This window comes from Sparus aurata, chromosome 19 (assembly GCF_900880675.1).
Source record: "Sparus aurata chromosome 19, fSpaAur1.1, whole genome shotgun sequence".
In the NCBI taxonomy this organism is placed as follows: Eukaryota; Metazoa; Chordata; class Actinopteri; order Spariformes; family Sparidae; genus Sparus; species Sparus aurata.
In genome coordinates, this window is record NC_044205.1 from 15,798,921 (window position 1) to 15,812,379 (window position 13,459).

General features: G+C 43.8%; 1 protein-coding gene across 3 annotated transcripts in view; it reads right to left on the reverse strand.

Annotated features, from left to right (window-relative positions):
* The window catches only part of neto1l (neuropilin (NRP) and tolloid (TLL)-like 1, like), a 75,635-nt gene that overhangs the window by 58,714 nt on the left and 3,462 nt on the right, over positions 1 to 13,459 (reverse strand). The window lies entirely within an intron of this gene.

The window sequence follows — 13,459 nt, forward strand, 5'->3', positions numbered from 1 at the left end:
ATGAAGATGAATCTCACCTTATTTCACTCTCTTACTTACATACATGCCTGTGTTTGCAGCCGGCACACACGCACATGCACATGCACATGCACACACAAACCTCCGCAAATAAACTGGAGTACAAAATGAAAAGGATTTTTTGATGTGAACTGATGTAGCTGCTCAGCGGAGGTCCGGCGTGCATGTCTGTGTTTGTGTGCAGGGATTAGGAGTAGCATACAGATTTGAGTAGTTTCCACCCCAGCTGAAATCCTGCTCGACTCAAGCACTGGATGAGAGATGTCCTCTCCAGCACACAAGGATGCCAAAATAAGAGCGGCCTTGTTTTTTGCACATGTATGAAGGCTTTACTCCTTTCAAACCAGACAAAAACATGTTAATTTCCACTTCTTTTTTCAGGCACGATACTATGATGTGGGTTGAAGTTAAGGACACTGGCTTGTCAATACTTGCCCATCTGCAAAATTGTAAAACATACGTGTCCACACAGGCGCCGTTTGACGCGAGGCCACGCGACCCTTCCCAGCTTTGCCCCCTTGACCAACACAGTCTCCACCCAGTGGCTGCACCTGAATGGACAGACGGCACTCCCGGGCTGCGTGGTCACCTCAGTGTCAATAAGCCTTGCAGTAGCTGGAACGTCTTCATTTAAACTTGACAATGTTTAGTTTTTGTTGTTGTTGTTTTTCACGAGTTTCCAGGGGTATGGCATCATGCTGTGCGCTCCCTGGATACAGCAAGCGACACAACCCCCCCGTCTCTCCAAACACAACACACCGCTGCCAGGACGCCTTGCATGGCGTTCTACATAGACAGTGAATGTCGTGTGAAGGATGTTGCATCAGATTTCCCAGAAACAGATTCGGGTTCAGCACTGTCAGCAAAGAGCGCTTCTGTCCTGTGCGAAGCAACAATTCCAGGAGCACATAATGGAATTAGAATGATAGAAATGTGCTGAACGGATGAATAATCTACTTTTTCTTTTTTTATGACAAAGGATTTCCCTAAATAAGTTGACCCCCACCCCCCAGCAGATCGGATATTTCATTTTACAGTACGACGAAACAATCGCGGCGCATGCATGACAGAAGATGAAGTCTTGCGAGTCTCAGTGTCAATCCCGGAGATTTGAAAGCCACCCAACTGTCACGTAAAAAAACATTATTCTCTGTGGTAATGTGTTTTTCGAGCGCGGCAATCTAAACGCACGCGGGGCAAACTGTGAGGGCAGTTTAAGCTGTTTTCAAGGCTGTTTATCAAGGAAGTGCGGAAATCACGGCGTGCGTCCGCGTGTCATGAGGAGTCGTTTGTATGCACGTTAGGCGCTTATTTGAGGCCACAAGGTAAAAGCCAATTGGCATCCTTTTATAGACGGTGGCGAGAAAAGCCGGTGTCAGCTCAATGAATATTCAGATGGAAGCAGAGCCTTGAGGGGACATGGAGCCGCACCAATCTTTTATCAGTCCTCCTCACAGCGCGGCCACAACCTATTCACAGCAATCCAGATCTTTCTCTGTATCGCTGAATTCTTCTCTCCCTTTTCTTTTTTCCCCCCCCTTGTATCGCTGTATGCAGTGCATGCAGTGTGGAGTTACTGCGGCGTTCCTCTTCCTCTTTCTCTGCCTCGCTCCCTCCCATGGCCCGTGCATTTTCCCGCGTAGGGGAATAATGAGAGCCAGCAGCGATGGGTGGCCACGTGCGTCGCATTGTATAGGAGCGCTGTGATTAATCGAGCTTGCCAAATGGAAAGTGAAATGCCAGCAAGGCCACGCTGCTCAGAGGGGGCTGCTGGTGTTTGTTTGAGTGAGAAACAGAGATGAACACACATGATCGACTTCCTGACTTTTCCAGGTCCTTGCTCTCGGCAATCTGCCAGAAAGGCTGCAGTCACCCAACGGAAGAAGATGGTCTTAATTGACTTGCTGGACTCCATTGGTGTACAGTCAGTGGACCTAGAAGGAAGTAAAAAATGTTCTTCTGCACCCCTCCCTCGCACCTCAATAATCACAGATGGATGAGCAATTTGAGCTCTGACAAGGACGAAAGAAGACAGAATGTGCCAAAAAAAAAAAAAGGGCTGATGGAAAGCAACACCTCGCCAGGGACGGGTTCCTGTTTGTTATGTTGACATCTTGACACTTTCTTTCAGCCTTTCGTGACTCAAGGTTTCAGAGCTGAGCAGACGCTTGACACCTTCCGCAAAGAAGAGCTGGAAGTGAAATGAAGCAACTGCACAGAACATCGCACAATCTGTCTAATGCCTGCAGGAGACTAAATGTGGACCACGCGCACCTTTAGGACAGCAGAGAGTAAACATTCAAATCTGACCTGGTCTATCCTGCAGGAACTGTTTGGCAGCAGCCCGCAAGCTCACATGATGGTTCCTCTGGGGGCTATAAATATCCTTTAAACAGACAGGGGAAAACATCAGGGGGGCGGACGACCAAGCTGATCTTTATTTTGTGGAAAACATAGCCTCGGCCTGCTGGAAATTCTGCCATACACCATATTCAGGTGGCGACCATTTCCGTCCGACATCCCGGTCAGGACGCAAAGCTCAAATGTGACAGTGGTGTTCGAGGATGCACATTCAATAACCATAGAAATCTGACAAATCAACATGATTTCATGATCAGCAACTGGAAAGATGATGGATGGCGAGAATTCCAGAGGAACATCGGGTAAAACAACACATTTGACAACCCCTTAGCTACCCACTAGATAACAGCTAACTTTAGCATTTAGCCCCTTTCGAGCTAATGTTACCGTTTGATTGCGTTCAACAACAGATATCTTAGACACATTTATTTAAGCCAATGTAATCAAACTGTAACATTAGCTAGGATGTGACTGAATGCTAATGTTAGCTAATGGGTTGTTTTATTTTGAAATATGGCCCGATGTCCCTCCAAATTCTCACTATTCTAAAAAACATTTTATTTTGAAATATGTCATCTTTTCAGTTTATGATCAACCTGGAACATTAGTTAATGAACCACAAAGTATGCTGGTTATCTCTGTCCTGCCAGATTCTAATTATCCATCATCCTTTCATCAGGAAGTGATGAAATAACTATTGGTGCCCATAATTTGATTCCCTGTGTATGTGCACTGCTGGAACACAACAGTATAACATCATCCCAGCTTTTCAGCCTCCCACCCCGAGCTTGATGTTTGAGGAAAATGGCCGCCATGTGAATATGTTCTATTATGGTTAAGAAATGAGGTGCAAAATCAGGCCTCACTTCACAACCACCTCTCTAAACCCAGCACAGACATAGACTTCTTTGTATTCAGCTTTTCAAACAAGTAGGTTCCATAATTACATTGAGTATGTCTTGCTCGGTTGAAGCTGAGAATAAACAGAAGGTGATGGTATGAGAGGAGCCAGAGAGTCAGTTATAAACCATAAACCACTTGTCATGGCTTTTCTATAAGCCTATCAAGCGGTAATGATATGCATTAACCCTCCAACAGTATATACGACGGGACAGCTGGTGTACGACACAAGCTGCACTTTCATTTAATGTAATGCACCATCAAGTCATTTCCTATACGGGGGTATTATATATAGTTGTGGGCGTCTGCTCGAAACCACAACTGTTTTATCGTTTGGAAATGTTGTGGGGATTACTCAAATTCCACATTTCATAATCCCATCATGGTCTTGCCCTCCTTCATTGTTGACATTGTTTTCCCAGCAGCAAAACAAAAGCTTGCCATTACCTATTAGATTACCCCGATGCCAAACGTGATTTAGGTCCCCTTTGAAATTTGCTCTTAGATGATAAGCTGGGAGTCCAATCCACCGCCAAAGAGGATGGAAGGGAGCAACGTGTATGCAACAGAAACAGAACATTAATCACTTGCACTCCTTTTCAGATGATTTTCAGACTTTTTATCCCTGTATGTTAATACGGGAGTTCCCCTCAGGACGTATTCCCACTGATGGGAAGATGAAAACAAAACTCGTCAAGCGCGGAGAGCAAAGCTGCTCCGCGGTGTCCTTTGAAATCAGGGGTACAAATCAGGAGCGATGAGCAAACAAACCTCATTCACCTTCCAAAAAAAAAAAAAAAAAAAATGAAAAGACCTTTTCGATCAACTCTTAAGAGAATAATTCTTCAAGACATTTTCGACGGGCTGAAGCCCTAATGTGTGCAGAGATAAAACACACAGCTCAATCTCGCGGCCGCCTAATACAGCGTAATGGAGAGAGTCAGGCTCTCAGCATGACAGCCAAGGATCCACCATGGCGATAGGCTAATGAAACAAAGAGCCCTAGGCGAGCTGTTATACCTACAGAGGACGGGAGCGGAAGAAAAAAAAAAAAAACACACTTACAACAACACAGCTAATTTCAAATGCAGTTCTGAGAGCGAGGACCATATGCATCATGCGTTTAATGCTGTGAACACCGTGTGAATACGCAATAGGTCGCTTCATTGTGGATGTAGCACAGGAAGGACACAGGGGTTTAAAGAGGAATGCTGCCAAGATTGTGCCACAGATTGGAGAGATGTATGGCGTACACAAACACACACAGAAACACACATGTACACACACTATACTGTAATTACCCGTGGGTATTGATACATATGGTGTGTGTGTGTGTGTGTGTGTGCACACTGGACACACACACATACACTTGCAACACATTCACTCCAATTCCCAAACCAGGCTACAAATAAAACCCCCACAACCCAGCATGGTTTACATTACTGCAGACTTCCAGCTACAACGGAGTGGTGCCCTGACCCCCACAGCATCTGTAGCTGAACAGCAGGCCTGGCTAACAAACCGCCACAGAGGATGGAAGCAGGAGGCAGGCTGAGCTACTGATTGATCTGCAGGGTAATTGGCTGGGAGTCGCTGAAACAGCCAAAGGACATAAATATCAGCCATCCTGTTGGACGGTGAGGTAAGTTCCACGGAGTGATAAACTGTTGACTGATTGTCCCCCAAGTGAAGGCTCGGTGTCTGATAAGCGGGTGAACATTTTGTGCCGGGACTTTTCCGCCGGGCAGGAAAGAGCGAGGCGTGAAGTCAGAGGAGGGGCAGGACACGAGTCGAGGAGAGTGGAAGTAGGACAGGAAGAGGAAGAGAAGAAAGTATACCAGAATGAATCACGGGAAGTTTTATCCACACGTCTCGCAGCTTGTACCGCTTGGCGTGCTGGTGCTAGTCAATCGCAATGGCTTTAGTTTGGTCGCTAAATAATTCAAATATTTCACGACACTCAGCTCAATTAGAATCACTGACTCCTGTCTCTTTAACTATTTACCAACCACACTCCAAGCTAGCTCATTGCTAACATAACACCTAGCCAGCAAAACCATCTTGCTCGGCAATTGCAATAATCACTGACACCCGTCTCCTGACGTTTTACAAATCATACTTCAACATTATAGGTCATTAAATGATATGATGCAAAACATAAGCTGCAACTAAGCTTCCCTTGTATTAATCTAACCACTCACAGGTACAGTTAATGTAGCTGGCTAGCTAACTGCTAACATGCTGATGCTAGTTGGTCACAACTCTCTGACCTAGCTCGTTTACCAGCTAGTGAAGTTATTTTGTCAGTTGTTATGTTGTCACTAGCCTAGTTAGTTTGGTTGCTAAATTAATTCACGGTTTCAAGACATGGAGCTCACTTATACCACTGACTTCTGTATTTTCAAACATCACTTCAACAAAGATTTTTATTCAAGTGAATGATAAGCTGCAACAGCTTTCTCTGTTTTAGATTTTCCGACACCTCAAATATTAGCATCGCAGCGACGATTTGCTATTGGTCAACGAAGCTAATTCGTGTGTTGGAATTGATTAAGGCAATAGCATTGGAAATTAATTATTTTTTAATGCTGAAGGTAATTGGGCACTGATGGCCTGTTATTGCCTAAAAGAACATAGTTAATAGGTCATATTTATATGTGTTTCTTGGCCCTTACTACTTTTTTTTAGCAATGTTGCCACATTCACAGATCCCTGCTATTAACTTGGTAGGTACAATGTTTTAATTGCAAGTAGAAATAATAAGAAAGCTATGAAAAACAGAAAACAGGTTGTGATAAACTTGAACTATCCCTTTTTAATGTGGGCATTTTATAGTTGCAAAACCTGAATTTCCTGCAGCACCACAGAAAGCATTTAAAAAATATATGCACGGATGTCTCCCTTCACATGGGTCTGGTGCATAACACACAGAGAGCATGAGCCAGGGATGTCGAGGAGAGAAGAAAAGAGGCAGTGTTCGTCGAGAAAACGAGAGACAGAGAGATGAGTGAGGAGAGCGAGGGGTGCGATCGACCTCTTTCACAGCTGCAAGAGGTGTGCCTGCAATGCTAACTCGCACTATCCATCCCATTTTGCTAAAACAGAGGCAGTGTGGAGGGAAGGGTGTCTTCAGCTGGGCTCAAACGCAGCAACTGTCATTCTTCGAGTGCAGGAGATCCTTTTTGATATGATGCCGATGTCGGCAGCCAGGAATGAAAAACACACAACGTGAGGTGTTTCATACAGGGATACTAAAAAGAGACAGAGCCTGTTTATCAAATACAGGTTCCTTCGTCCAAACCGCTATCAGCTTTTCACAATTGAAATAAGTCCAACAGGAGGATCGCACCTACGCTCGACATATTTTCTCTGTAGAAAAAAATCGGATGATCAGAGAAACAGTAGGCGGCAACAAACAATCAGGGAGAAAACTCCCAGAGAGAACGTTGCTCGCACTGTAGGGAGCACTAATGACAATGAGCATTAGAGCAAAACATTGGAAGGAAGGTCTTTTATTTTTTTGTGATTTATCAACTCACTCAGGCAACCACACTTTCCTCCCTGAGATCTTCCCTGAGATCTAGGGAACACGCCAGAGAATGCACCACATTATGGAATGCTCAATGATGGTTAAAAAAAATTATCATGATTATTTATTACTTTCATAATTAGTTAAATATTGAAATTACGGCGATGTAACGTCATTAGTCTTTTTAACAGTTGAACAGTTAAATATAGTTCAACTCAAAAAACAACACAAAATGTCTTATAATGTTAATATATAGTAATATTATATAACATAACAAATATAAGGATTTACTTTAATGTACTACATGGAATTTAAACCATTAAAACTAAAACCATTTAATGCCGATGCCTCTATGACCTACAGAAGTGAGACCATCAGGAAGAAGATTGGCTATTTCTATATAATGATTATATTTATAATTAATGGCTATCACCGGGTCAGATTCCAACTCATCCGGGTCAAAAAAGTCATTAAAATTTAAGCTCTTTCTTTAATGGCAGACTGCAGAGGATGAAATACAGCTGCTCTGTAGCCTGTCATACAGCACAGCACTAAAACCCTCTTTTCTTTCCTGTCTCCATTGTCATATAACAGCTTTAAATCTTACAAAGCTACTAATAGACACATAACTTCATCACCAAGCATCCTGCAAACAGCTGTGTTTAAAAAAATAAATAATAATATGTTGATTCTTTCTTTTACTCGCTTCCAAAATAAAAGCACAAAATTGCCAGATCAAGCTCTTCGACACATCAGGCGATGGTGCTGATACCACTTTTGTCCACAGGGGCCGCCAGAATCAACACAAGATTAACATTTCCTGTCGCAGCTTTAATATATGATGTGTATTATAATGTTGTGTCTATTTGGTATACATAATTTGAGAAAGGTTTTTTGAAATATCACTTCTTCATCCATTCTGGATGCTCCAAGCAGCGACGTAGCAGCTGGGCAGCTGGCTAGAAAGGGTTTCTCGCAAAAAACAACGTCTCACTCACGCAGTGAGCTGAACTAAGCATTGCCACGGCCTGACTGCGAATAAAGTTTGGGCTTTTTAAGGGAGGGTGAGGGTGCGTTGGATTTATAACACGTGACAAAACGAGAGTATCGTTGCACAACAGAATGCAGGACGTTCAACGTTTTATCTTGATTATCCTGTTTTCATAACAGTTGAAAGCCAGAACTGTAATTGAAAAGTAAAATTCGCCCAACCCTGCACCACATGAGACTCCTCTCTCCACTTCCACTCACGAATTCCATCTACCTTTCCTCTGTGCACCTTTGTGATTCTGAACCTCGACCAGTGTTGGGCCATGTAAAATTAAATTTTGCTCTGAGTGCCTGAGGTGCTGTACCAGTGTGGGACAACGTTTTGACAATGTTTTTAATGGATTAAGGTTGAGAGGTGTCACAAGAGAAGGAGCCAGACCACATCTCACAAGCTCAGTTTCCACTGCAGGACGTCTGTTTAAATGTCGGTACTTGTCATGACTGCAGTGTCTTCTCAGCAGGCAGCTTGGAAGAACATATGTTTTTCCTTAATATCTGGCAGTTGGCACATTTATCCAATCAGAAGACGATAGACTTAGGTTACCAGCCAGGAGAGAACTGTCATCTGTTATGTGACCTGACTGACACTAAAGCAAATACCTGTCAAGATTGTCCATTCCTCAATGATGGAAGCACAATTGTACTCTACATACTATGTAATTGTCACTCTATTTTTCCTTTTTTTCCTTCAATTTTGAGCTGCTTCACTTCTTCACTTGGTATTTACCATCTTATCTTATCGTGTCCGATTCAAAAAATGTATGCACACTTTTCCAACAAAGTAAAATACCAAGCTCGCAAAACACTTGAATGATGCTCAGCTGGATTGCTCATTTATCCTGACTGTTATTAGATTGAGATTTCAGAGTAAGAGCCTCAGATCTAACTCTCTAGGTACCTCTGTCTCATCTTATTACTTTGGTTGGTGTTAAATTCTGCCCTAAAAATCCAGCAAATGAAAACTATCATGAAATACCACATGCCTCCTGCCAGTCCCGTGAATGTCAATGACTTTGTCAAACACCATTCTGCAAATTCAGAGGATGCCAATCAACAGAAAGCGGCTCAAACATTTAAATGTCGGGTGTTGCCACCGGCAAATGACTCTGGAGGTAGATGTGAAACCCGGGAAGTCGCTGAACTTTCTGTCCGGCTCCAGCGGTGGCGCCATCCCCCAAAGTCCACGAGCGTAGATTCGATCTCCACAGTTCAATTTCCAATTTTCCAGTTTGAGCCCATCTAGGTTCAATCTCATGGCCCTGCCTCCATTATGATAGGCCCATATATCCTATCCCAGTCATAATCTTAAATGCCATTTGAGTCATTTCGTTGCACAAAGATTCTCGGTCCACTTAGAGCTCGGTTGAGCTATAAGGCAGATCAATCAGTGTCTTCTTTGTCATAGACTCATTAGTCATTAGTCATAAAACATACAGAGGAACTGAAGGTGGAGGGAAGGAACTGCATGCTGGCCAGTTTCTATTTCACCTTTTCACTCCATGAAAGCAAAATAGAGATCAGTTGTTTTTTCCTGGTGATGAATATTAGTTTGTGTTCGGGAAAAATCTGCATCATTTTCTCATTTAAGTGACAAATGAACGTATCTTGACAAACCTTTCCCCCACAAACTCTTCACCAAAAGCGTAGATTATCAACTCTCAACGACACAAATCCAATTCATTTGCGTAATCTTTCTCAGAGCAACATAGCTTCATCTTTAAATGTGTTCACAGACCCACAAAAGAAGTAGCTGCAACCCTAATCAGCCCTATAAGCATACCCCCCCCCCCAAACACAATGCTTGCAGTGAAGTAACAATAAATCACAGGTCTTTGGATCAAGGAAAAGCACAAATTCAGCCTGATCCTCCATACAGCAGCATCTGCCTCACCGGCGGGTCTTGGCTCTGCAGACAGCCAACGATCTTATTGCAGGAGGCGAGAGGGGGGAGAAGTTGCAGCCTTTTATTTGCTCTGGCTTTGGCTTAAGGTGCTGAAACACCACTTAATCTACCTGTCCACAGGGTGCTAAGGTCACAGCGCCCTAGGACGACCTGAAAAGCAGAATGCTGCTCAAATTCCCCCACAGACTTGCACACACACAAACACACAGAAATGGTTTCTCAAGACAGCAGTCAGCCCCCCCCCGCACATCCTGTTTTTCAGCTATTCTACTGCAGTTTTTTGTGTCTATACTATAAGACTGCTTCTGGAAAAAGGCCTCGTCACTGACCTTCAGTGAATCTAGGGGAGGTAACGTCACACAATGTTTTCCATTTGAATCACCACATTAATGCAAAAAGCAGATAGACACTTGCTCAATATCACAAGCGACTACTTCTAAATTATTGCTACACCATGAACTCTATCTTGGTGGTGGTAGAGACACCAACGGTGCATCGATGAAAATAAGAGTTAATTGTTCGTTCGTTCGTTTTCTTCCGCTTTATCCATGCGGGTTGCGGGTGATGTTACCGCTTTTATACCACCTTATTCAAGGTGGAGCGGGGGTTACTGGGGCCAAATCCAGTGACTCTATGGGCAAAGGCCAGGGTACTCCCTGGATGAGTCGCCAGCTCATCGCAGGGCCCTTACTGATGGCAGTGGCTGCCATGAAGGTGCCAACTGCACATCAGGAGCTGTTGTTGTTGGGGTTCAGCATCTTGCTCAAGGATAAGAGTTAATTGTTTTTTTTAAATAGGTTTACTCATTTTCTTGGCAAGAACTAGATGTGATGTTCAGTTCCACGTCAATGTCACTGACTGCAGTAAATGTAGAGTCACCACCAACAACCAGTTACCTTAGCTAGACAATGAATGGCTCCAAAAAACTAAAAAAGCTTGACTTCACAAACTACCCTGATCCTCCGTGTTGTGTGGTCCATAGAGCATGTGCACTAGAGACTTCTGCTGACCAAGCGAGCTAACTTTGGTTTGGCACCTGGCTAACTTAAAAGGAAATAAAATGATTAAATCTTGTGGCTCTTCTGGAGGTTTCCAAATGGTTTTGGACTAAGTAGCTCAAATTCTGATAGTGAAACAAGTCATTTTGGGAGGATTGTATAGACACTCCTTTCGTAATGTAAGTAAAAAAGGATTTTTGGCCCCCCCCGCACATCACCTGAAATTGTAGTTAAAAGGTTGGTCCACTAGGAAAGTTGGCTCCAAAGCCTGGCGCTCTTCCTGGACACTTGAGGAAGAGGAAGTTAGGTGACGGATTTCCTTCTCAGATTGCGATTGCAATGTACAGATTCTGTGACTCAAGGTGTTCGATCTGATCGTCACCGATCCTTATCGAGCTACCATTTGACAGAGCCAGGTTTGCTGTTACCCCTTATTTCCAGTCATTATGCTAAGCTAAGCTAACCAGCTGCTGGGACTAGCTCTCTACTTGCCATACAGACACGTAGACGTTGTAATAATCCTCTCAAGCAAGAAAGAAAAGCAAATAAGGGTATTTTCAGTGTTAGGACGGCGACAATAGAGAGCTGCACGAGCTGGGGCGATGACTCACTCGGGAGTCCACACTTGTTTGACGGGCAGAGGTATTTCCTGACTACAGAGTGAGGTACACTCCTTCAGTCAGGTAGCTAAAGTGAGTCACGCATGCAGCCTGCCAGACTGACTCCACAGCCCGGCGAGCTATTCGCACACGGATCCTCACTCAGCTGCTACACATTCTCGTCATAGCTGATTTAATTCAACATAAATATATTTGGACGTATGACTTTCAACTTTAGAACCCATGCAAAAACAAGGTACAGCGTATTCTGCAGAAGGATAAAAGGACTGGTGTGAAAAAAAAGTTTTTGTGACACAAGAAAACATAACAAAAATATGAGGCATCTGGGTGTAATTTGTTTGACAAGTAAATTACGCATCACATCGCTTCTGCAGCCAAATTCACTTAGTCACTCTTCTGAGTGAATCTCTAGAGCCTCTCCAGCCGCATCTCTTCCTTCCTCTGAAGCCACATTTAAATTAAATGCGTGGCCTTCGCAGGCTGAAGCACCTCGACGTATAATCAAACGACACCGGATATTGTGAGATTCCAGTCACTGCTCCATCCATTCACTGGCGGCTGTACTAACCGCATTAGTCATCAAGAGCACGAGGCTCTGAAAGGACACTGGCAGAATGTGAAGGAGAGGCATCAGAGTTTTTATCTCTCCGCTCCAAAAATGACTGAGCAGAGAGAGTAAGAGGAGCTGATTCATGTCACCTTTGTTGCCTCTTTTTTTTTCCCCCCCACTCTCCCATTCATCGGGCGAGGGCTGCGCAAATTAACGCGGTTAGCCGAGCAGCTGCAGATGTGAGGCGCTATTCACACAGCCAGATTTTCCGAGTATCAAGCCGAGTGAATTCAGGACTTTAATCTTCTTTAATTATGTAAATCATATGCCACAGATATTTCCTACCAAGTCGAGAGGCAGAGCTTTTTTTCTTCCCTCTCTCTCTTTCCGCAAATTTTCGATGAGGCTCCCAAGAGAAGCGGGCGCGGGGAAACAATACTTCAAGTGTGCATTACAGAAGAAAATGTGGTCCCGATTCTCCCTCTATGACTGTCAGGGCTGGAGGGAGCAATTGATTGTGTAGTTATTATATTTATGTATTTTAGAAGTTACAGTGTGATGCAATTTAGTCACATCCATTAGAGATTGCAACTTTGTTATCTAGTCCTTACTTCACCAGGAAACCTGGATAAGCATAAAAATAAGATGATAATGATTACAAAGATATGGTTATGTTAAAGGACCAGTGCGTAGGATGTAGTGGCATTCTCTTCGGGAAACACCTCATCCATTATCTCCCCTATGGCGGCCGCTAAATGCATGAAAAAGGTGAAAGGTGCTTTCTAGAGACGGTGTTTGGTCTGTCCATTCTGGGCTACTGTAAGAACATGGTGGACCCGCCCGCAAGAGGACCCTTGATGGCGGTGTGTTGGTGTTTACACCGTTAGCACAGGAGCTTTGGACTAGCTAGTGTTAGCTGGTTAGCACGCCAACTGCCATCCAAGCGATCATTTTATTGTCCGGTCAATGTTTAGCTCAGTATCTCTTACTATACATTAGAGTAGTTACTAAGTTACTTACTGTAGCACTGCTGCTACAGAGCATCAAGAAACTCACAACATGTGGTGTGTTTCCGAATAAAACTTTAAATCAAAGCTGGCAGAGCAGCTGACGTGTATGACACAGCTGCAGGATTATGGATCCATGCCTCGACAGAAGGCAATATCCATAACACAGCGCATATCCATACCTGACACCGTCGATTCTTGGTTTGCTTCCTTTGTGCTTCGTGGTTTTTTTTTTTCTTCCTTACTTTCTCTGACAGATATCAGAAGAGAAGAAGTGCTTCTGCTTAACAACCCATGTGATGAAGTCCTTCACTTTACCCCTCAGTAGATTTCAGTGCCATTGACGGCTCTTCTTCACCCTCATTTCCCATGAACATGCGCACAAAAGCCTCGAGAGGTAAATCCATACTCCCTCTTCACCTCGGTAGCTTTCTTTTCAATGGCCCCGTAGCTAGTAGCATGTTTCTTGGATGAGAGGTCGATGCACTGCGTAAGCGTTCCTCATATAAACAATGACACTTAA